The 27,138-nt window shown below is 33.3% G+C and overlaps 1 protein-coding gene and 1 pseudogene across 3 annotated transcripts in view; both read left to right on the top strand.

Annotated features, from left to right (window-relative positions):
• Positions 1-27,138, top strand: part of CNTN5 (contactin 5) — a 1,391,352-nt gene that overhangs the window by 912,628 nt on the left and 451,586 nt on the right. The gene's annotated exons all lie outside the window — the stretch shown is intronic.
• On the top strand, positions 25,679-26,676 carry LOC133099170 (S-adenosylmethionine decarboxylase proenzyme-like; annotated as a pseudogene).

Below are 27,138 nucleotides of genomic sequence, written 5' to 3'. Positions count from 1 at the left end.
AGCAAGGATCCGGTGACCAATAATCACTCTACAACAACCTCTTTATTGAGCATGACTTAATTTATCTACACATCATCTCAAACTTAATATTTTGGAAACTTATTTTGAAAACTCTTATTTTACCTGATAAAACATCGTTTCAAGGAAATTTAAGAGGTTAATTTTCTCCATAATTTTCTCTAGGTTTAGGCCTTTAAATGTTTACAAAGTATTTCCACATACATTTTCATATCTGGGCCTGTGAATTCAATGAAGCACAGAGTGTCAGAGAGGTTATAGAGTGATAATTGAAACTGAGAAATTGATTTGTCAAAATCCAGTGATGATTTCAATCCTGACTTACTGCAAAGACCTTGCTCTTTCTTCTACAGATGTTGGATAGTAGATAAATATAAATTTAAAAAATTTAAATGTTAGTATATCTTACATGAGAGAGATCCTGAATTTTCTTTCTTTCTTATGAAACGGGCATAATCTTAAACTTTGATTCTTCACATAAGAACTTTAGCAAGCCTAAAAATGACCTCTTCAACCATATACTCCTTAGATCTCTTTTCCATCTGCCAAAATTGCTATCTTATTCTCTCATTCAGAACAGCAACATTCATTATAAATACACAGCTGAAATCTACTCATTTCTTCAAACTACACACCAGAAAACAAGATCAGCAGCTGCAACTTCCTGACAGGGCAAAACGTGAGGAATTAATAATACATAATCAATTGATCTGGATAGAGCAGAGCGGAGCTTAGACTATGTCTCCTTGATTTTCATAGAATTTATCTCTATTCAGATTTCTTCTGCATTTAAGCTATTAAATTCAGATCTGTGTGGCAAAGATGATTAGAAAAGGGTAACTACTCCCTTTGGGATCTATTTTTAAATGTCACAATTAAAATTTTCCAGAAAGTTTCAAGTAATTTTAGTCTCCGGTCTGATGCAAAATATTGAGCTTCAGGATGCTATCTGGAAATGGAAATGCTGATTTACCCTCGCCCCCTGCCATGCTACCTAATTGGAAGACAGCACTCTCAGTGATAGATACGCTAATACGTGATTTTGCCAGTGGAACTGGGAATGGCGTAGTAAATGGCTTTGTAGCAGGAAGGGGAGAGGTGGCATTTTTTTGTTCCCAACAGAGAGTGAAAAGTATAATCATTCAACCTCTAAGTTCATAATTCATCTGTGAGAGGTAGCCTTACTCTTCCAATCCTTACTGCTTACCCCCAGCCAAAGACCTTCAATATGTGTTTGACAACAATGATGAAATCTGAATAATAGAAAGGACACTCTTCTTTTAGAGGAAGCCACCTTGGGATATTATTAATGTAATTTGAATGTTTTAAATGTTAACTAGATATGATAAAATATGGCTAAACTGATAAAAGAACAGAATTTATTCATGGCAAAATCAGAGATATATTTATTGTTACTTTGTAAGCAATCAGACTAATACTGTTAATCACCAGGTTTAGTTAGAAGTGAACATGCTACCATCAAGTGTTTAGACATAGATCTCTGGGTCAGAAAATTGAATTTAAATTTCAAGTGGCAATTTTTCTCCCAGCCTTTTTTTGGTAATTAAACAAATGGGAAGCTCCTTTCAGGACAAAAAAAAAAAAAAAAAAAAAAAGATGATTCCACCAAACCTTTCATACTTATTCCCTATAAGTATAGAAACAGGAGTGACTTACCTGTTAACCTCCTATACTTTTAGAAGAGATTCAATGACTTTATTATATTCGACAAGGCTTACCTTGTTTCTCAAACTTGTCAGTGTCATAGCAATAACACATAAATTTGAAGTGAATATATTTGGAATGATTATTTAGGTTCTTAATGGCCAACTGCATTCTTTCTTTAGGGACTGACCTAACTCTAGTTAGAACTAGCCTAGATTGTCTTTAAAACATGGGAACACAGGTTATAAAGCCCAATTTCCTTGTAAGTAGTAATTTACTAACAACAGGAACAAAGCAACCTTAAAACTACTGAGTATAAGAAGCTACCAAAGAATTTTAAAATTATATGCCATTAATATTAACACCTTGAGAACAGAACAAAAGAGAATATACTTTCTAAACGTTAAATAATAGGTTCAAATTCTTAAAGAAAATATAAGTACAAAGGAGAATAGTTTTCAGTTTATAGAACACTGTTAACCTACTGAATTTGTAAGCAGTAGAGATTTTAAAAATCACACATCTTCAATTCCTTAATGAGCAGTGTAGATTGATTAAAATACAGACCCTGGTTAATAAAATCATTATTCAGATGATTTTAACATTAGCCAGCCTGGATCTGGATTGCTTAAATTACAAATAATTGCTGGTCTTAATTGCTATTAACTTAGAAAAAGATCTTCTTCTTTCAAAATTGATCATCAGCTTGGTGTTAAGAGCTGGAATTTTGATCTTGGTGTAACAAATACAGAGGTGTTTCTATCATAGCCACAACTATCCATCATGAGCTTAATGTCAAGCACTGGGAAACATGTTTCATACACATTTATGGTCTAGAAAAAAAAAAAAAGACCTACACAAAGTTGAGGGGAGAGGAAATACAATAAAAATTTTGTGGATTTATTACCTTTTTTTTTTCATCTGGGACAGCTTTCTATATTTCCACCAAAACAGCCGGAAAAAATTGCAGTTGAAATTTAGTGTTGATTTTCTCATTAAGAGATCTATGTCTACATACCTGATGTTTACTTCTGAATAAACCTAGTGATTGAAATTATTAGTTTTGTTGGCTTACACATTAACATAATAGTTATATTTCTGATCTTGCCTTGATGTGTAACTACTATTCTTTATATATTTAATATAAATATAATATTACTATGAAAGATGGCATAATGATATCATTAAATAAATGTGTGATTTAATTAACTAATGAAAGATACATAGTACTTAGAGACAAACTTGAAACAGTGGTTACACACAGTAAGATAGGACGACATTTTAAAGGACATACTTGTGAGTACTGTCTTTTTTTAATTCTCATTAGCCTGTCATCTGCATAGTTACAAAAGTCTCCACCCGTCTATAGAGTAAGTGATTTTATTATTTACCAAAAAAAACCCCAAAAACTGATAGACAAATACACTGTGGAATGAAAAAATAACTTGAAACTTTGCTTTTATTTCTCTGCTTTAATGTAAATATGTTTGCTGATTGGTTTCATCTATCTGAGTTATTTTTCATTTGCAATAAAACTATTATAGTATGCATTTGATTTATAAATTTCTATTCTGATTTCAAAGGCACAACATGTAATGAAAATATATAAAACAAATAGAGCCAAGACCTGTAATATTAAAATATTAAACACCTATTTGAAAGGAAGTTTCTTGCCTCATGCTCTAAGGACAGCTGAGTTTGCTAAACAAGTGTAAGTAAAATATATCACAACTGAAGATACCTTATAGAATTTGAAATAAGTCCTGCCCTTCAGCTCTCTGAAGATGAGATCTCTAAACTGTTATCAGTAGATCTCATTTTGTGAAAGAGTGGAGGTGATTCATAGGGTTGGTGGGCTTTCTGGTGGAATCATGATTTTTGGTTACATATAGTCTTCTACTAATAAACAAGTTGGGTCTTGAACAAGTATATACCCCAGGTAACATTCAGTATACAAGTAACATGTACCAGTTTCTCCAAACATTCAACTTAAAGTCTTATTTCTGCTTTTATGTCTGTCATATGACTCTTACAAGCAATCTTAATACTGTGCCCATTTTTAAATTATTGCATATTTGAGATTAAAGATTTTCATAAAACACCTAAAAAAGGAGAGTAATCAAAAATAACAAACCATATATTAAGGAACAATATAGTCTAGCTTAATAGCATATTTTGGTAGTATGCTATGTAAATTTGATATTCTATTTTATTTTTAAACCTATAAAATAAAATACAGACACAAAAGACAACAAAGAACATTATAACTTAATGAGTTATTATAAAGTGAATTCCCTTGTAACTATCACCCAGAACAAGAACTAGAACTTTGTCAGTGATTCCAGAAGCTGTGCCTCATCCCAGTTTCAAACCTCTCTCTCTACACATAAAAAAACATTATTTAATGGTTACTTCCTTGAGTTACTTTAGTTTTATCACCCATGTATTTATCCCTATAGTTTGGTTTTGCATATCTTTAAAGAAGATATGTCTTTTTAGTTCTCTTTTCATCCTTTTCCTTTACTTACAACTCATCTGATGAAAAATCTAGGTCATTTGACCTGGAGAGTTTCCTACAGTCTGGAATTTTCTGATTGCACAGAAAATGCAATGCAGTTCAACATGTTGCTGGACCTTTTGTGTTTCCCACAAATTGACAGCTGGATCCAGAGGCTTGATCAGACTGAGGTTTGATCCCTTTGATTGTGGTGGTGCATTGTTTCCACAGAAAGTAAACCATGTTTGGTAGCCTTTTGTCTTGATGAATGGTTTCTATATCCATTAATACACTGAATTTGCAAAATGATAATATTCTAAATCTATCATTTATCTGTTATTTGTTAGTTGGAATGCTTTAATAAAGAGATACTTCCTTCTTCTTTGATATTAGTTTACCTAATGGTAGAATTCATACTGACAAAGCAGGATAAATATTTGATTCTTTGCCTTTATTTAATTGCCAAATTCCAAGTTAAGAAATTGGTTCTCTATCATTCTTTGAAGATAAAAAATTAGTTTTTTGATAACAAAGGAATTAATGAATTTAAACATATTGATATAGTTCAACCAATTGCAATTATTATCATTTTTGAACCTCAAATTTCCCCGTTTTGGCTAGTGGAAGTCCCCTCAAGTTGGCTCCTAGCATCTTTCAATATGATCCTAATTGTGACCATCTGGTATGACAAGCCCCAGATCTGGAGCTGATCATTTCTCCTAGGTGCTCTGATTTCTTTTACTGGAAATGATATATCAGGAACACAAGGTGGGGGAGGGATAAATTAGGAGTTTGGGATTAACATATTCATACTACTATATATAAAATAGATAACCAACAAGGACCTACTGTATAGCACAGAGAACTATACTCAATATTTTGTAATAACTTATAAGAGAAAAGAATCTGGAAAAGAATATATCTCTCTCTCTCTCTATATATATGTATGAATCACTGTGCTGCACACCTAAAACTAATACAACATTGTAAATCAACTATACTTCAATTAAAAAATTTTTTTAGATCATACCACTGAAATGGGAAAACCTGATGACTTCATCCAAATCAACGGGAATTAAAAGTACATGGGACTGAATGAACTGATAAATGTGATTTATAACCTAAAAAAAAAAAAGAACATAGGTCACTAGAAGCACTCATTGCTACAGTATTAGTAAGCATAAAATATCTCATGAGTAGATCATACTGATACTTGCAATCCAAATCCAGGATTGTAGTGCTTTTTACTTAGCCTTTTCTGAACAACATCTTATCTCTTCTTCCACGTTGAGAATCCCGGTTCTAACTGCTACTGGGGATGATAGAATTAGAATAACTCCTAATTATTCATTTACTTCATCCCATATCATACACAAGAGTCTCAGAATAACAATGTTATTGACCCTCAAAAATAATTACTGAGGATAATTTTTCTTTTCATATGTTGGTTCAATTTTGATTTAGTTCATAATTTAGTTTAGTTTGAATCTAGATTTATTCATATATTCAAAGTTGATTATTAGAGAACTTTCTGCATTTGAAGGGGAGCAAAGTAGCAAACTATTAATTTTCTTCTATTTGATTATTTTCATGTGCTTCTTTTATTACTACTGAACAATAAAAAGGTCATAAATTTTCCTATAGAAATAAGGGATGAAAAACTATAAATGTGGCTGTGTATTCCAAGGTTGTTTTCTTTTTTTTTTTTGCCACGCCACATGGCTTGTGGACTTTTAGTTCCCCAAACAGGGTTGACTCCCGACCATGACAGTGAAAGGCTGAGTCCTAACCACGAGGCTGTCAGGGAATTCCCCATGTGTATTTCTAGTTTTAATTGCACTATATTCTTATAATATAGCTCCTGCCAAGCCTCAGCTTTCTCAGGTATATGTACTTCTCTGACCTCTTGCATTATTTTATACATTCCAAAAATGTGCTGCATGTAGTACTCAACACATTTCTAATCATTCATTCCAAGTAGTCTCTCTAAAAGGCTGTAAACTCAGACTATCTTCCTTGAATACATACCTGGCACAGAGTAGATGAATGATTGAATGAATAAATGAAGCAGCTTCCTCATGTTTTAAATAAATGTTAAAATATTAGCTTAGTTCTATATTTAACGAGCACTATTACACAGACATTTCTATATACAAATATATAATATTTGCAAAGTGATTTTTCACCTAAGAAAAATAAAAAATAAAAGTTTAACATATTCTTATTTGATGTCCATTAACACTACTCCCTTTCAGCCCTCCAGGCTGGACATTGATAAGGTATCAATAATATCCTGACAAAATTATGAATAGTGAAAGACTCCATATGATCCCTCATTGAAAGAAAGCTAATAAGTTTTGACACCCCTCTCTGGTTTTAATATGCATAGCTGCTTTCGTCTAGCCTATCCTGTACCTTTAACTGAGCGCAGGATCCCTGTACCATGCAGCCAACTTCCATGGAAATTCTCCTGGCCTCTTATTCAGAACCTGCATCTGGAACCCTATTGCTTCACCATATTTTGCACTCTTTCTCACTATTATTATTTAGCACCCTCAGGTCCTGACCTGTTGCTCTGTCTCCTAACTATGCCTTTATTCTCTCCCCTGATATCTTATGATTGATTTTATTCTAATCCTGACATTTGGTTTCCCTCAGTGATTGTGCTTAGAACACAGACTATGTGGTTCTCTTCTCTGCTCTGGGCAACACATGAGACATATTCAGCTTTATCCTCCACTCTATTCTTAAGGCTGGGGTCCCAGTTGCATAAGGAATGTAATGGGGAGATGGTCTGAATAGATATATGTTTAAATTGTACTGTGCAATAAGCATGAAACATTCAAACTTTTTGGTCCAGGTATCAGATAAATAATTTATCCTTCTTGACAGACTGCAGTAGAAGAGTTAAGAATACAATATTTTATAAATGTAGCATTTGATAACTTAACAAACCTTCCAATATAAATTATTTCAATGCCCCTGAAACTTGTAGTAACCCCAAATAAGGAAGATTATTCAGTTTTACACTGAATTAATGAGACTCAAAGACATTAAGTTATTTTCCAAGATCGCACAGAATATAAGTGGAAGAATATGATTGAACCTCATCACCTTATTCCTACATCAAACAATAAATTTCATTTCTTCATCACCAATTATATAATAGTGACCAAATTTCTTAACTTTTATGTACCTCAGTTTCTTTTATCCTGTTAAATGATTTTCTCTGTTAAAGTGAGTTAACTATGTAAACTGCTTTGAACTCCCAAGGGAAAAAAGAGCTGTAGGAGTGATAATTAGATGCCATGGTATTATAGATGTTTCTAAATGGAGTTGAAAGGTTCATGGAATAAAATTTTTTCCATATTTTCATTAATATGGATTTTTAATACCCTTTGGAAGTTAACCTGAAAAGTGTTTTCCTTCTTTTATAACTAAAAAAGGAACTTTATTCTCATTGACTCCGAAATTCTTTATAATAGAAAATGCTCAAGTTTCCTGAAATCTAAAAGGGTAGGCAATAGTTTAAATAGATCGTTTGGCCAGTGGACAATTGAACTACTCAGACAGACGTCATTGGAAATAAAAATCTAGTCTTTCAAAGCCATTGGAAATTTTGTTTCTGAATTCAGGTCCGCTGGCTCAATACTCATGTGACCAAGTGGAAACTAGTTCTGCTCATTTAGTCTGCTTTTTAAACTTACTGAAACCAAGTTCTCTGCTCCTAAAGGACAGACAAATTCCATTCTGTGGATTTGGCAACATTAAAAAAGTCTAAAATCAAGGTGATTTTATATTTGCATTTCTAATCAACAGTTTAAAATGAGCTAATTTGTATGTTTATCTTTTAATAGCCTTAATTATTTAAAAAATGTGGACAGTGCTATTTTACCATAGAGAGAAGGCAGTTTTTCACATAGCTGAGTCTAGCTTAATTGCTTAAAATTGCATGCAGTAGTAGTGTACAACACCATTATACATGCAGCATTATACAGTACAGTATCTGCATTGGTATTTCAGACTTTTAATCTACCTATTTATTAAACTCATCTCAGGACTATTGAATCTGTTCAAATTGCCTATTGACTTTATAAATAATGTGCACCTTTTCCATGTCAGTAAAATATGAATTTATTTCACCATTTGCCATCAAGAGTCTTGAGAATATGCACAAAATTCTCATCTTCCATTTTATTACTTTGAAGGGTAGGATTCTGTGACATTGCATGGTAATGAACTTCATATTGAGCAGTTTACTTCAATGCAGTCTACCTTAGTAATTACTTATCAAGGAGTTCCACAAGTTCCACACCAGTTATTTTCTGTTAAGTAAGTAGCATACATTATACATTACACCAAAATATGATGGCATTTAGAATCATAGAACGGAAAGGAACTTTGAGATTTCTTCTTCCAACCCCTTATTTTAGAGGTAAACAAACTTATATCCAAGAAATGCTTTTCTATGATGACAGAACTGACTGGTGAGAGCTTTGATATTAGAGTAAAATCTCCTGGCTCCTATTCTTGTCTGCTTTCTGCTTTTTCTTTTACGCTGCCTCTCCTCTGTGTTTTGTTGTAAAAGATAAATGAGCTGATTTTACTCTGATTAAGAGAAAGCTATTAATGACCTGGCAGAAAAGAACCAAAAGCAGGGATGAATTATTGTTACACAACTTAGAATGTTTTCGAATTCTAAACAACAGTGCAAGCTAGTGATGACTTCATACAATAAGTGACTATGCATTGTAAAAGAGCAAGGGAAACATGATCCAAAAAAAAAAAAAACCCAACACACTCAAAGAAACACCTTTCTGCCCCAATCCAATATTTTGGTTGTGATTATTTGAGATAATACTTCCAGAAATGCTGGTGATGATGATTGCTGGTTAAGCAGTGGGGAAAAGCAGGGACCTAGTTAAATGGAACAGTAAGAAGTCTTCCTAAAAGAAAGTTTAAAAAAATTTTGTGAAAGTTCTTCTGCCCTGTCATTATAAAATTCAATTTTTCTTTGTACTGATGAACTATGTCACCAGACCAGATAGTACACATTGGTAGCTTTTAGGGGATGTTGGGGATTTTGAAATTGGACAGGACAGATAAACATAGATGAAATCTGACACCATCCAGAGATTTATAGATGCTGCAGATTTATTGTTTTTTACTTTTTTTAACTCATGGCTCTGTGTCCTAAATTTAAAAAATACAACTAGCTGCCATTTTTTTGAGTTTATTTGTGTGCTAGCCGTACTTTAATACTATGAACACTTCATTCCATGTAATGTTCATGACAACTTTACGTGAGCTGGTAAAAATTATATATTACAGTGAATTACATAGATGAGAGAATTTAAGAAACCAGCTCAAGATCTAGTAAGTGTGGGAGCTGGGATTTGATGCTCAGTGCATTTAGCAGAAGTTTATGCTCTTATTGACTCCACAGAGCTGCAGATGATGGCAGCAACCACTGGTAACTACACTTGCTTTCAGCAGATGCAATATTTATTTGCTTAACTTCCTGACCTTCTTAAGGATAAAAAGTAAAAACCAAAACTAATTGCATATGTGAGAACTTCTCTTAATATAATGTAGGTTCCTTACTGGCCAGCCAGTTTTCCCCTTCTTCTTTTCACTGTTCTTAAATTCAGGTTCATTATACTTGGTTATATATTACATTTCCCCACATATGCATTGCATGTGTCTATTAATATCTCAAATAAGATCAGTGAAGTAATTGAATATATTTTCAATCATGAAAAACTATTAACTTAAAATATAAATAGAAGAGATAAAGCATTAATATTGTCATTGCTCTATTGGCTCTCTTTTCCTCTAAGAATAAGTTAAAAAAATTATGGAAATGTATGCAGGTAACATTTTCTTCGGCAATAATACTCATGGAATGAGAAAATTCAGTGTAAACACTAAGAAGAATCACTCTCTTTTACTGCATTCGTATTCTTTTCACTCATGACCAATAAAACAGAAACAACAAGGCCCCAAAAGACTGGCACCATAAGTGATATAACATCAATTAAAATAAGCTTCAAAGTTTTTTCAGAGTTGGTGACATCCTTACTTCATGCCAGAAGCATGTCTGAAGAGAATAATATTTGAGCTGTTTGCTCAACTTTACAAAAATACTTGAAATTGAGGCTTATAAAAAATTAGCAGCATCTTGTATAATATTATGAATTGATTTTGACTTTTGCTAAATGTTCTCTGGTGTGACATGTAATCATTTGCTTAAATCACCTTCTCAGTCAAGAATTCCAAGGACATTATTATACAATATTAGGAATGATAGAATTGTCCTCTCTGTTTAAGTATGGAAAATGTTATTTCAGAGATAGAAACAAATTATTTCAACCATCTATTTGTGAGAGAGCGGAAGGAAACTTTATGAATTTTTCTTAATGTTGAAAGAGAAAAGTCTCACTCTTTGAAACAAAATTTATAAAGTACACCTAAAAATTTTCATGCTTCATTAGAAGCTATTCAGTGAGAAATTAAGGCCACCTATGAAGGTATTAATTGAGTTTAAGAGTTGCAAGCTAGTTTTAATTACAACCAGCAGTAATTATTTAGCACACATCTGTGACTTATCAGACATTGTGAAAGACTGTGCAGCAGCAGGAATATGGCCAAGTTCTTGGAATTGTAGGTGTGACTAGTGAGAGCCCTTCGCACTGAAAGCTGTCTAGAAACAAAAGATGCTGGAAGACATGGATTTGATCTACACGCTCCAGACACTGTAAAATAGGAAACACAATAAATGAAACCGTTTTGGGGTTTTTTTTTTTTAATTTCAACAGTTGAATTACAATGATTACTCAAAACAAAATTCCTGCCCCAAACTTTTAAAAATTATAGCCAGAAAGGAGAATGTTTTTAGGTCCTTATGAAATGATTTATATAACTGTTATTTACAGTTTTTCATGGGAAAGCTCATGGTGCATTTCCCAGGGAAAGTCACTTTGATTCTACATTAGTTATGCTTTTTTAAAATTCATTGAAATCCATTATTATGAATTACAGCATCATTGTTCTTCAATCAATAGTGTACATTATGTCAAAAAGGATTTAAGTGATGCTAAAAAAAAATCTTGACTCCTCGGGTAGGGTATACTATGTCATTATTTTTAAAAGAAAATAAAGGAGAAACTTGCTTGGTAAGTGCTGGGTATAAACTAAATCTGCCCTGAGGCAGTGATTTTTTAGTGTTACAGAAGCTGCTGGTGCTAGGTTTTCGGTCATTACTGTGATTTGTAGCAAAGGCAGATCCCCCTCCAGCCATGTATTGCAGAGTTTGCAGTTTATTTCACAGACTCCTATCTGACAGATGCACAGCATTGTCTCATAACGTTCCATAGCTTCCCACTTAAGTTCCTCCTATCTCATCTTGTTCATCACAGAGATTACAGTCCCAGTTATTACTGGGGATCAAACACAGCACTGAGTTTGTCACCACTCTGCTGATCCTGAATGGGGACTACAGAACCCTGACGTATAGGCTTAGATAGTACAGTTTAGCACTGAAATTGTAGATGGGCATACAACCTGACACAAAGCCATCAGAAATGACTTAGCTTATTTTAGCAAAGATGATTTAGGTACTGTGAAGTCCCTGAACAAAATGTTAACAATGTCCAGTGCTGACGATAATTTTAATTGTAAAGTAACTTCATACATAGATCACACCCTTAATCGTCATAGTTTATAGTTTAGATAAGAGTTTTTGTCAATAAGTGCTCCAGACACTCCCAAGAAACTCTCACATTAAAAGACAAAGTACTCTTCCTAAAATATAATTAATGCTGGACTTGCATAAAGTGGGATAAATCTCTAAGAATGCATTCCCTCTAAGCCACTCACCCCCCTATAAAAAAAAGGAGGAAGAAAGACTTTGCTAAAAACAAGAGCTGGGCTGTGAGCATTAAGCAACTAATAACAGAGATTTGGCTTGAAGGCAAATGCTGCAGTCAGTAATACATTCAAAACTATAATATGTTCATAACTACGGCCCAGCAACCAGACCTCCTGAAGAAATCTGAGAAGAAAAAAAAACTTTGAGAAAGAACAACCTGTAACTTACTCATTCCTGTATAAAGAGATGCTAAAAGTAATGACATACCTGGACGTAGCTTCCTTGTAAACATGCTTATGGTGTTTACTAACAGAAAGATGATGGAGAGTGCCTGTCAAAAACCAAAACCAAAACAAAAAGGTGTCTAATCAGTTAGGATATACCTGGTCTTTCTAAGTTATTTATTATAAATGAACCTGAAATTTATGTGTTTTTGAAGCACGGGTGGCTGGACAATGAGAAAAGTCAATATTTTCCAACTGTGCCATTGAACTTAAAACTGGGGAACCCCCAAAATGAATCAGCTTCCTTTAAGAACAATGTTTCCACACACTTTTCAGACTCACAGTCTGTTAATAAGAAATCACACATGTCTTATTGAAGAAAAAAAGTGATAATATTAATAGGAAACTGTGTCTGACATACTCATGCTTTTCCAGAAGGAAATGCTAATTCTTGGCAGGATATTACTTATATTGTTTGAATTGTTGGCAAAGGTTGGTATCAGGTAATATCTGCAATTCAAATGGTCCTGCTACATTTTAGCCCCTCTTCCAAGTTGTTTTAACACTAAAACAACTTGGAAGCTGGATTGAATGACCCCAAGGCCGGATTACCTCTTGGCTCAGAACAGAAGCAAATGGCAATCTCTCTGGAGGAAAGCATCCTGAATATAGACCTCCAGATTCCCAAAATTTAACATGAACTATACATGAATTAACAATCAAACATCACCAACCACAGAGGAAAATGTTACAAGTAAAAGGTCAAATAGGAAAAATATCAGATTTTTACCCTTAAAACTTAAAATAATACAGATTACTTCAAATACAGAATATAAAATAACTATGAATTTAAATTTTTAAAGAAAATGATAATATAATAAAAAATAAATGAGAATCCATACACTCTCCAGATTGACCAAAGAGATTTGAAAAAGAATTAAATATGACTTTTTTAAATGAAATATATTCAGTGAATTGATTAAAGTATAGAATTGCCATTACTGAAGTATAGAAGAGAATAGAAATGGTAATGAAAGAACAAATATCTGAAAATACAGTAGCTGAGAATTTTCCAAAATTCATGAAAATTATCATTTCACAAACATCAGAATACCAAAGGTGGGATATATACAGAGCAGCATGAATAAGAGAGAACTCCGCACCTGGACACAGTGCAGTGAAACTACAGAGCATGTATTACAAAGATCTTAAGAACAGAAAGGAAAGGCAAAGCACTTACAGAAGAATGACAACCAAATTCTTCAACAGCAACAAAAGAAGCCAGAAGATAAAATCCTCAAAGTACTGAACAAAAAATAGCGTCAACCTAGAATTGCGTGCTCAGAAAAATTATCCGTCAAGAATAGGAGATTAGAAAAAAAAAAAGACTTTGTAACTAAACAAAAACTGAGAGAATTTACCACCAATAGTTTTACACTAAAGGAAGGGTTAAGAGTATATTTCAGGAAAAAAGAAAATATACTCAAAAGGAAGATCTAAGATGCAGGAAAAAATGGTGAGCTAGATGTTGGTAAACTGATAATCAGTTAAATGTACATTACCGTACAAAATAACAATGGTAACATATAATTACATGAATTATAAAATATATAAGCCCCTAGCAAGATTAGTGAACAAAAAAAGAAATAAGGTAAAATATATGATCTTATTAATGAAAAACAGGACATATAAAGCAATAAGATACCACTAAAACTTAGTAGAAAGGACAAAATCTGGAATACTAACGATATCAATTGCTGGGATGGATGTGCAGCAGCAAAGAACTCTCATACATTGCCAATAGGAATGCAAAATATTAGAGCCTCTTTGAAAGACAATTTGGCAGTTTCTTACAAAGCTAAACATATTCTTACCAAATGATTCATCAATTGTTCTTCTTAGTGGTTACCCAATAGAGTTGAAAACTCAGGTCTACATAAAAACCTGCACACAGATGTTTATAACCCCTTTGTTTATAATTGCTAAGTCCTGAAAGCAACTAAGATGTCCTTCAGTAAGTAAATGGATGAATAAACTGTGGTACATCCGGAAAATGGAATATCATTCACCACTAAAAAGTAATGAACTATAAAGCCATAAGACAACATGGAGGAACATTAAATGTATATTATGAAGTGAAATAAACCAATCTGAAAAGGCTACATACTGTATGATTCCAACAATATGACGTTCTGGAAAAAGGCAAAACTATGGAATGGTTCCTGGGAAAAGAGGAACATGAATAACAGAACACAAAGAATTTTTAGGGCAGCTGACTTTAAGTCATTTCTATAAAATTCAAAATTAAATAATATATCTCACGATAAGCATATGTGAGGAAGATTGTTAAAGGAAGGAATGATAAGCACAAAAATTTAAATATGTATTATGATGGGGGCAGTAATGGTACAAAGGGATAGGAAGGGAAAAGAATAGAAGAGCCCAATCACAATCTAAAGTTCTGTTTCTTTAATTTAGTGGTTGGTATATGGGTGTTCATTTGATATTTTTAAACTCATAGTTATGTTATATATATATATATAATGTATTTATATATAATTTTGATTATACCAAATATAACAAATTAATGTGTGATTAAAACATCAAATTTTTTATTTCTTTTGACATTCATATGAATTAGACATTCATCTTCACACTCTCTCATCCATCCTGTTTCCACCAAGGCAGTCGATAACATAGCTCTTGAGGTTCTCACCATGGTTTTGACCAATGCTGTAGTCTATGATAATGGGACCAGAGAGGATCACTTTTGAAGACTGGCAGAGATGGAAATTCTCAAAATGTGAATTGAGATTTATAAATGCTTTAAAACTGTTGTTCCATCAGTGATAACAGTACATAATGATTAAGTGAGTGATACATAATGATTAAGTGAGTGTTATATAATGATTAAGAGAATGGACAAGAATCAAATAAATTTGACTGGAATTCCAGCTCTGTAACTTACCAGCTGAGCATCCTAAGAAATATTATTTATTTTCTTAAGTCTGTTTTCTCCTCTTTAAAATGAGGTTCACAATAGCTCCCACCTCACAGGGCTGTTCTTAGGACTAAAGGAAATAATGCATATAAAGCATCAAGCACAGTGCCTGGCACATAATCTTACTCAGTAGATGTCAGGTATCATTATCATCATTTCACGCATTAATCTATCATATGATAAGAGAGAGATGCTTACTCTTCTCTTTTCCTCAATTGCTAAGGGGAAGGAATGCACAGTTGCAAAGTTTTCATTTTTCTTTTCAACTAACACTACTTGACAAGGTTGAAATTTTGATGTTTCTGTAACAATATGTTAACTTAGATGCCTCAAAAGAGCCCAGAGACTCAGATGTTAAAAAAGATTGACAGTCAACTGACAACAGCAGGCTGCCTAATCAGCCCATGGCACTGGTGACAACATGGCAGCGCACACTGAAGGAAACATCTGGGGCATAATGAAAGAGAGCTAGAATAGGCTTATTTTTATTTTGAAGTTCAAAGACCCTGAAGCTGAATCACATTTGTTAGGCTTTGATTCATTCGTAGTTGTGAGCTGTCAGCAACAGACACCACATAGGAAAGAAAACCTGCGGAGAGAACAGAGATAAAGGAAAGAAATACCTAAAAGGACATTATCTCTAAATGTGCAGAGATGAGGAGTTATGGTGTGAGTATGCGTGATCTGAAATCAGAGGGACCTGTGTTTGAATTCTGCCTGCATCACACATTTAGCTGTGTGACCCAAAGCAAGATTTTTAATGTCTCTACGTTTCCACTGTATTATTTATTTAATTGGGGAAGGTGCTTACATTTTGGGATTGTTGAGAGGATAACTCATGTAAAAAGCTTAACACTGTCACTGGCAAAAACAAGCATTGAATATATTTAGATATCATTATAGTCATCCTTGTTATTATCATCATCTTCAGTCAGTATCTTTAACGGATTTATGTAGAATTTTACAAGAATATAAAACAGAAAAAAATAAAGCTTTTTGTCCAGCAAAATCTTTTCTTATGTAGCAACTTGGGAGAATAAGTGGATATTATTTGAAATGTCATCTGAATATAAACCTATAGACATTGATATAACCTGCATACATTATATTCTCTAAAAGAAGAAAACTTGGATGATGTCAGCATGGGTTCCTGTCATAATCTGACTCTTTTCTCAAAGATAGAGAGAGAGAGATTTGAAAAAGCATAAGAAAAAATATACAGCAAGCAGTAAAATATTGACACAGAAAATTTGAAACTCTGAACTTGAAAACATGTCTTATTTTCCTTTCTACCATAAAAGACGTCCATCAAGCTCAAAACAATGTTTGATATATTGGCAAATTTCACTAGACATTTTATACTTCCAACATAGTACTGAGGTTGGTCTTTTGCAGCAATAACAACAACAAAATACCTCATTTAAAAATATTTTTTTCAAATCACATTCTGTATACTAATTCATTGATCTTCACCTTTACAAATCTTTTCCATTGCCAAATACAATGACTACAATTAAAGACCACAATTAAATGGTCACATTTAAGTTTTCTCATAAACAACCTTTCACTTACCGTAGATCATCATAATTGAACAAATAATTAATGCTCACCTATTATGTGCAGGGAATCAGAAAAATATAGTCTCATTCTTATCTCGGTGTACAATATATTTGACATGAAAAATTGAATATAGAAATAAAAAGGCAATGTAAGTGCAGGAAAGTGATTAAAAATAAAAGAAAAAATCCACAGTAATGGAGTTTCTCAGCAAGGTACAGAATTCAACTGAAAGAGCTATAATTGCAAAAACTAGAATATGTTGAGCAACAAAATAAGATAGTACTGGGTTATAAAGTATAAAATAAATATACATCCATATTATATATATAATACATATTCATAATTTATGAATAAATATTCATGTATTGCATAAATTAATAAATGGTAGAGAAAAGACACATCTCCCATGCAGAATTCCAAGTATTTTATGATGATATCCACCCTCACAGAGGTGAAGCATAACTACTCACTGCCTAATTGTGGGCCGTCCTTAGTGACTTACTTCCAAAGAGCACAGTATGGAAAGGGAAGCTAAAAGGAGTAACTTCGCAGAGGAGAAGCCTGGCAAACACCACCTCAGTCAGGAGACTAAAGTCAACATCAGCAGCGATAAATCATGGTAATATGTATAATTAATATGCTGTGTGAAAAATGACACTTTAGCTCTGCTGTCTTCCTCCTCAGAATCCATAACTCCAGTCCAATAATGAGAAAAATGACAGGCAAATCTCAGTTAAGGGACTTTCTAAAAATACCTGACCAGTGCCCCTCAAAACTTTTAGGTTCATCAAAAACAAGGAAAAAATTGAGAAAATCTCACAGTCAAGAGGAATATACAGAGACATGACAACAATGAAACATGGTGTCCTAGATGGAATCTTGGAACAGAAGAAGTACATTAGGTAAAAACTAAGGAATTCTGAAAAAAATTATGGACTTTAGTTAATAATAATATGTAAATATTGGTTCATTAATGGTAAGAAGCACACCATACCTATGTAAGATATTAACAATAGAGGAAACTGGGTATTGAATATACAGGAATTTTCTTTAATAGCTTCTCAACTTTTCTATATATATCAAACTGTTTTCTATATATCTCAAGCTTGTATTGTTTTTGTAAATATACTTTATTTACAAAAGCAATACAAGTACTAAATACATGGTATGAGCATTAAGTGCTGTATTCAGAGGAAGAACGAAGTCTTTTCAGCTCCCAGTCTTGGCAAAAGTTACTGGAGCTGTTGAAGATTGGGTCACTTCACTGGGATTTGCATTTTAACAGGTGAACTCCTGAACATCAGAAGACCTTTAAATCCCATTTTTTTATGGTGGCATCTCCAATACAAGCAAGAAATACAAAGGTGCCACTTTCTGCCCTAACTATATATAAAGACACCCTTATGAAAACAGCAATCACACTTAATTGGCATTACTATAAGATTACTGTTAATATTGCAAACTAAAACTTAAGTGAATGTGCAAATAAAAGCTGGACAATTTGGGCTACATCAAGAAAGATGCTGAAATTTGATACCTCTCCTCTTAGTGAATCTTAATAAAAAATATCAATAATAATATTTTCCTTGCTTTTTGATAACATCACACTAATATATTCCTTTATTCAACAAGCATTTATTGAGCACCTACTATACTGCAGAAAAGTTCATAGGCACACAGACTACAATGATAAATAAGGAATGGAAATCTCCCACAAGCTAGTGCAACAGTTTTGCAGGCACATTGTTGTAGTAAGGACACAGGGAGACATGGACAAGTACATCACATTCTTTATGGTTCATAATTGTTAATGAAATTAGGAACATTCTTGCCATTCCTTCACATCAAGCTAGCCAACATCACATTGTTTTTATATATCTCAATATATATGTTGGTGTATATAAACATATGTATATATAAAGATTTTTAAAATTTACTTTGCTAAAGCATATAATCCATTAAAAATATGTATGGCTTTACACAGTTTAAACATTTGGGACTGGAGATCAAGAGAGAGAACACATCTATTTGTTTTCTGGTATTTGTGCAGCTGTTGCTATTGCCTTGCCAAGGATTTTTCTAGGAGGGAACTGCTGGTGTCTTTGATGCCAGCCGGTGGCATTCTATTATTAAGCGAGATGAAAGCAAAATTACCTCTTCCTCCTGCTGTTGCTATAGTGACTGCTGTACCTACCATTTCCACCCACCACCTATTGGGTGGTATGAAGGTTTTCCTGGAGTCCAGATAGCTCAGATATACTCTTCATGGTGGCATATTTCACATTTAAAATAGATGCTTCATTCACCAGTTAACTTTTCAATATTTACAAGCAAGGTGATCTTTTTTATCCTTACTTTCAAAGAAACAAGGTCTTAGGCTCAGCAACATCAATCATCGAAGTATCAGAGTTTAATTTCAATGTTGTTAATCTCCATTTAATCTAGAGGCCTGTAAAGGTGCCAGAGTCATGAATGTGATATGAATAGCTTTGGCTATCCAAAAGCTAATGAAACAACTAGGGAGTTTCAAATTTTACAGGTTGTTTTTTTCCCAAGCTTTCTTTGTGTTCACCACCTGCAAAAATGTAACTAAAACTGAAAAAAAAAGAAAATTCCCAGTATATTATGCCAGGTACTGGCAGCAAGAAAAAGCTTGAATTCATAGCAGTTGGATCAATAACTTGAAAACTGAACATTTATAAACAGACACAAATGTTGAAAACAACTGTTTACTAGCTATTTCTTGAAAAGTCTTTCTCACATTACTAGTAAAAAACTCATTATTATGCAGAAAACCACAAATGCCAGCTATAACTCTAATGCCATAATAATCTGAAAACCTAATGTCAAAGTGTAGAGAAATTTATAAGAAATATAAGCAACATGGTGTTGGATTTAGGAAAACCTAAATTTTATTTCATAAAGTAAATTTGTCCTTCTCACTGAAAATAAGAGAGGAAGACATACTGCCCCTTTCCCATGGCATAATGTTACTATGTTGGTACTGCTGTCCAAAATCATCAGGATATTTTTCTACCCCAAGAGTTTACAGTAATTCGTAGACAGCATCTTCTGTAAATGTCTAAGGTAGAAGTAGACCTAGAGGAGGTACATTGTATCTGAATTATACAGTCTTAAGGATAAAGTGATTATGATGGGACATAAAAATATTATGAACCTTGATAACATTGGATATTAAGAATTGTCATTTTCCTGCTCCCAATCATTTCAGTGTCAGAACTAGCCAGCCAATATAAGAGATGTCACCTTAGTCCAGCAGAGATACCCCAAATGAATATCTCCTAGACCTGGGAATTGGAAAAAGTCCTGTAAACATTGACTTGTCCTATGGTAACTAACATAAGAAATAGACGTAATCTTCACATGAGCAATGTTCCAGTTTTCAAGAAAATTATAACCAAAGAAATATAAACCAGAAGAGTTAATATTCATATCTGGATGTGACAAAAAGATACCTCAACTGTGAAAAGTTCTGAGATTTATCACATACATGGACTCGAAGTTCAAGAGAAGAATCACATAAGTGTTGAAGTTTTGCTGTGAAGAGTTAAATATTTATCTTTAAAGCTAGTTAGTCATAAAAATTACTTGAGAAGAAGAATGACAAAAATGTTGAAAGTAGAGATACCTAATACTATAAACCATAACAACTTAATAAAAACAGTTTGGGCTCTGAACCAGATTATATTAATAATGTCACAAAAAGGAAATGAGTAGTAATGATTAAAACACCTACTAAGTTTCTCATTTTGAATAGAGAGGAGATTAAAAAGTTCTCACACCACTCTTTATTAATAAGAATGCAATTATGTTTTCTCTTGTAAAACATGAGTAGGTTTTTAAAAGAATATAGATGATAGATAAGAAAGCTAGCCAGATAGATATAACTATATAGAATACAAATATATTGTATTTTAACAAAGTTAAGGCAAAGAAAATTTTGCTATATTAAAGGGAACAGAAAAAAAGGAATCACTATGAAAGCTTAAAAACAGAAATCACACATAAAATGACAAATAAGATCAGACATATCAGCTATGACAAATGTAAATGCATTAAATTACTATATTAAAATTCAAAGATATCAGATTATTAAATTTTTTCTATGTATATGAAATTTATATGTCCAGTTACACATACACATAAATACAAACAGATTATATGTGAAAGAATAGACAAAATATGTTCCAACAACAACAAAATTACAACAGAGTTGATTAATAGTAATGTTAGATAAAGTACAAATGAAAGGACAAACATTCCTTCATTGGGTTCTCATTATGTGCAAAGTGTTCTTTTAGATACTGGGCCACAACACTAAGTAACACAAACTTGGTACTTGCCCTTGTGAAGCTTATTAAAGGGAGCCAAGTATTTAAAAAGTAATTGCACAAAGTTATTTACACTTAGGATAAAGGCAAAGAGAGAAATAGTCAGTGTGTGAACCTATAATTTTGGGAGATTGGATTTGTGTGGAGGCATGGCTGAAGAAGTGATATTTAAGCTAATAGCTAAAAGATTAAAAATTCCGGACTAGTCTATGTGTGTTGTGCTTGATCATTTGTGCACACATATGTGAGTATTGGGGGATAGGTTGGTGAGAAATAACAGCACTGCAGGCAAAGGAAATAAGAGTGAAGGCTCCAAGCAAGAAAGGAGCTAATGATTATATATTTCTAAAAGATATAGTTAATAATGGAAATATAAAAATTGTAAACATTTATTCATTCATATTAAATTTAAAAAGCAAGCACTATTGGAATCTCAAGGAGAAACTGGTAAAAGAGCAGAAGTAAACAACTTTACCATGTATCTTCTAGTCTTTTGTATTTCTAGGAATCAAAAAATAAATTAGCATTAGGAAATCTATTTAACATAATGTAGCATGGAAATAGATACATTTAAATTTGATTTTCTTATCAAATACTGAAAAGTCTATATTTAATTTTAAAAACAGTTGAATGAAATATAAATTTTTAGTGAAGCTCTCTTAGTTTCATTTTTTCTATCAAATTTGAAGCAAATATTACCATATTATTTAATAGAGAAACGTCTGAGACATTTCCATTAAAGAAGCAAAAATGATAAGATTTCTTATTTTGCCACCATATAACATAATAGTGATCTTAAAATTCTAATTGAGTCACTAAAACAAATGAAATAAGAAAAATTTAAGATATAATATTGTTAAAAAGTGACAAAAGTAAACAGTATTTGGAAATGTTATGTTTTTATGTCTAGAAAATTCAGAACAATCAGAATAAAGATAAAAACTTATAAGATTTAATATGGTAGCTAGGAAAGAATTGTAAAAGAAAAGGAAATGATTGTCACTACACAAGGAAAATATATAATTCTTCAGAATATTCTCTAAAAACAAAATAAAACAAAATAAAAACAATGAATATTATTTGAAAGGCAAATTCAATATTCTCATTGTTATAACCTCAGTGCCTTTAAGTGCCTGGAAGATAGTAGACATTTAATTTATACTTGAAAGAAAGAGTGATTGAGTGAATGAATAAAGCTTCTTTATTCATTTATTTAAAGTGAACTTCTTGAAGCAAGGACCATATTATTGATCCTACATTCTAGGTATTAAATTAAAGTTCATCAAATTAATGAAAAGTTCATAATATTAATAAACAAATTAATCTCCAGGGATTTTCTTTTGCTTACTAGCTGTGTGATGTTGGGCAACTGTATATAGTTTCTCTGAGCCTCAAGTCCTCATTACAAAATAAATAAACAAGATTCCGAGTAATAAGAGTATTTAACTAAAAGGATATTTTTGAAAGAATTAATTGAGATTAGATTAGGGACTAAATGTAAGACCAGACACTATAAAACTCTTAGAGGAAAACATAGGAAGAACACTCTTTGACATAAATCACAGCAAGATATTTTTTGATCCACCTCCTAGAGTAATGGAAATAAAAACAAAAATAAACAAATGGGACCTAATGAAACTTCAAAGCTTTTGCACAGCAAAGGAAACCATAAACAAGACAAAAAGACAACCCTCAGAATGGGAGAAAATATTTGCAAATGAGTCAATGGACAAAGGATTAATCTCCAAAATATATAAACAGCTCATGCAGCTCAATATTAAAAAAAAACAAAAAAAAAATCCAAAAATGGGCAGAAGACCTAAAGAGACATTTCTCTAAAGAAGACATACAGATGGCCAAGAAGCACATGAAAAGCTGCTCAACATCACTAATTATTAGAGCAATGCAAATCAAAACTACAATGAGGTATCACCTCACACCAGTTAGAATGGGCATCATCAGAAAATCTAGAAACAACAAATGCTGGAGAGGGTGTGGAGGAAAGGCAACCCTCTTGCACTATTTCTGGGAATGTAAATTGATACAGCCACTATGGAGAACAGTATGGAGGTTCCTTAAAAAACTAAAAATAGAATTACCATGTGACTCAGCAATCCCACTACTGGGCCTATACCCAGAGAAAACCATAATTCAAAAAGACACATGCACCCCAATGTTCATTGCAGCACTATTTACAATAGCCAGGTCATGGAAGCAAACTAAATGCCCATCGACAGATGAATGAATAAAGAAGTAGTGGTACATATATACAATGGAATATTGCTCAGCCATAAAAACGAACGAAATTGGGTCATTTGTAGAGACGTGGATGGATCTAGAGACTGTCATACAGAGAGAAGTAAGTCAGAAAGAGAAAAACAAATATCATATATTAACACATATATGTGGAACCTAGAAAAATGGTACAGATGAACCAGTTTGCAGGGCAGAAATTGAGACACAGATGTAGAGAACAAACATATGGACACCAAGGGGGGAAAGTGGCGGGGGGTGTGGTGGTGGTGGTGTGATGAATTGGGTGATTGGGATTGACATGTATACACTGATGTGTATAAAATTGATGACTAATAAGAACCTGCTGTATAAAAGAAAATAAAATAAAATTCAAAAATTCATTAAAAAAAACAACCAAACAAACAAACAAAAAAACACGAAAAGACAACCTATGGAATGGGAGAAAATTTTTCAAATGATGCAACAGACAAGGGCTTAACCTCCAAAATATACAAACAGCTCATACAACTCAACAACAGAAAACCAAACAACCCAATCGAAAAATGGGCAGAAGACCTTAATAGACATTTGTCTAAAGAGGACATACAGATGGCCACTAGGCACATGAAACAATGCTCAACATCACCAATTATTAGAGAAATGCAAATCAAAACTACAATGAGGTACCAACTCACACCAGTCAGAATGGCCATCATTAAAAAGTCTACAAATAACAAATTCTGGAGAGGGTGGGGTGAAAAGGGAACCCTCATACACTGTTGGTGGGAATGTAAGTTGGTACAGTCACTATGGAAAACAGTATGGAGGTTCCTCAGAAAACTAAAAACAGAATTACCATATAATCCAGCAACCCCACTCTTGGGAATATACCCAGACAAAACTATAATTCAAAAAGATATATGCACCCTTATGTTCATAACAGCACTGTTCACAATAACCAAAACATGGAAACAACCTAAATGTCCATCAACAGATGAATGGATAAAGAAGATGTGATACATATATATACAATGCAATACTACTCAGCCATAAAAAAGAACAAAATAATGCCATTTGCAGCAACATGGATGCAACTAGAGATCATCATACTAAGTGAAGTAAGTCAGAAAGAAAAAGACAAATACCATATGATATCACTTATATGTGAAATCTAAAATATGGCACAAATGAACCTATCTACAAAACAGGTACAGACTCACAGACATAGAGAACAGACTTGTGGTTGCCAAGGGGGAGCATGGGAGAGAGAGGGATGGACTGGGAGTTTGGGATTAGTAGATGCAAACTATTGCATTTAGAATAGATAAACAATAAGGTCCTAATGTATAGCACAAGGAACTATATTCAATATCCTGGGATAAACCATAATGGAAAAGAATATAAAAAAAGAATGTATGTGTATAACTGAGTCACTTTGCTGTACAGCAGAGATTGGCAATACATTGTAAATCAACTATACTTCAATTAAAAAAAAAAGACATAAGAAAATAAAATAAAATATAATGTGGAAAAACAAACAAAAAAAATGAAAAAATATATAGAGCCCTTAGTACAGTGATTAACAGGTAGTGAATATTCAATAAATGTTAGCTGTCATCATCATCGCCATCATCATTATCATACTTCCATTTTACATATTTTTTAAAGATTCAATTTGAGATGCCATTTGAACTATAAGCTGCTAAGATAATCACAATATTTCTGAGAACTATTATTGGTATGTCTTCTCTGTTCAAGAACATAGAATGACTTACTTTTTCCTATACCTATAATCAGCTCACCAGTCAAGGTTTATTCATTCAACAATAATTATTAAGTACATAACATGGTGCCTGACACATAGTAGACATGCAATGAACATTTGTTTAATGAAGGAAAATGAATGAATGAATGAATAAAAAACTGAACTGTGGATCCCACAGTATGGCCAGCGACATTAGCTAGCGCTCGCTGTACTCTCTCTAACGGGGAAACAGCGGACTACAAGAGACTGAGATGTATCTGCCTCTATTTCCAACAGACTGACGTTCAACCTTCGCTCACAAAAAAAAAAAAAAGCCAGGAAAATTTTATTAACCCTTTTTTTAAAAAGTTAATATAAAATTATAGCAAAAAAGGAACCTGAACTTTAGTAACACAGCTGGAACAATCCGCAGCGGCGGCGGCAGCGGCGGGAGAAGAGATTTAATTTAGTTGATTTTCTGTGGTTGTTGGTTGTTCTCTAGTCTCACGGTGATGGAAGCTGCACATTTTTTCGAAGGGACTGAGGAGCTGCTGGAGGTTTGGTTCTCCAGGCAGCAACCCGACTCAAACCAAGGATCTGGGGATCTTCACACCATCCCAAGATCCGAGTGGGACATACTTTTGAAGGATGTGCAATATTCAATCATAAGTGTGACAAAAACTGACAAGCAGGAAGCTTATGTACTCAGTGAGAGTAGCATATTTGTCTCCAAGAGACGTTTCATTTTGAAGACATGTGGTACCACCCTCTTGCTGAAAGCACTGGTTCCCTTGTTGAAACTTGCTAGGGATTACAGTGGGTTTGACTCAAAGCTTCTTTTATTCTTGTAAGAATTTCATGAAGTCTTCTCACCAAGGGTACCCACACCGGAATTTCCAGGAAGAAATAGTTTCTTAATGCAATTTTCCCAAATGGAGCAGCATATTGTATGGGACGCATGAATTCTGATTGTTGGTACTTGTATACTTTGGATTTCCCAGAGAGTCGGGTAATCAATCAGCCAGATCAAACCCTGGAAATTCTGATGAGTGAGCTTGACCCAGCAGTTATGGACCAGTTCTACATGAAAGATGGTGTTACTGCAAAGGATGTCACTCGTGAGAGTGGAATTCGTGACCTGATACCAGGTTCTGTCATTGATGCCACACTGTTCAATCCTTGTGGGTATTCAATGAATGGAATGAAATTGGATGGAACTTATTGGACTATGCACATCACTCCAGAACAAGAATTTTCTTATGTTAGCTTTGAAACAAACTTAAGTCAGACCTCCTATGATGACCTGATCAGGAAAGTTGTGGAAGTCTTCAAACCAGGAAAATTTGTGACCACCCTGTTTGCAAATCAGAGTTCTAAATGTCGCACAGTGCTTTCTTTGCCCCAGAAGATTGAAGGTTTTAAACGTCTTGATTGCCAGAGCGCTATGTTCAATGATTACAATTTTGTTTTTACCAGTTTTGCTAAGAAGCAGCAACAACAGCAGAGTTGATTAAGAAAAATGAAGAAAAAACGCAAAAAGAGAACACACATAGAAGAAGGTGGTGGCTGCTTTTTAGATATTGATACCAAGGGCCATGCTTTCCATAACCACCACTTTGTAGTTGCAGAAAGCCCTAGATGTAATGATATGTAATCATTTTGAATTGTATGCATTATTATATCAAGGAGTTAGATATCTTGCATGAATGCTCTCTTCTGTGTTTAGGTATCCTATGCCACTCTTGCTGTGAAATTGAAGTGCATGTAGAAGAAACCTTTTACTATATGAAACTTTACAACACTTGTGAAAACAACTCAATTTGGTTTATGCACAGTGTAATATTTCTCTAGGTATCATCCAAAACTCCCCACAGACAAGGTTTTCATCCTCATTATGTGTTGACCTCAGCCTAGCCATCTGGGACTGTTCTATTAAATTGCTACCAGGATTTTGCATCCAGTTACCTCCACT

The sequence above is a fragment of the Eubalaena glacialis genome, chromosome 10 (genome assembly GCF_028564815.1).
Source record: "Eubalaena glacialis isolate mEubGla1 chromosome 10, mEubGla1.1.hap2.+ XY, whole genome shotgun sequence".
Taxonomy (NCBI): domain Eukaryota; kingdom Metazoa; phylum Chordata; class Mammalia; order Artiodactyla; family Balaenidae; genus Eubalaena; species Eubalaena glacialis.
The sequence above is the reverse complement of the archived record's forward strand: the minus strand, read 5'-3'. Positions and strand labels throughout refer to the sequence as shown.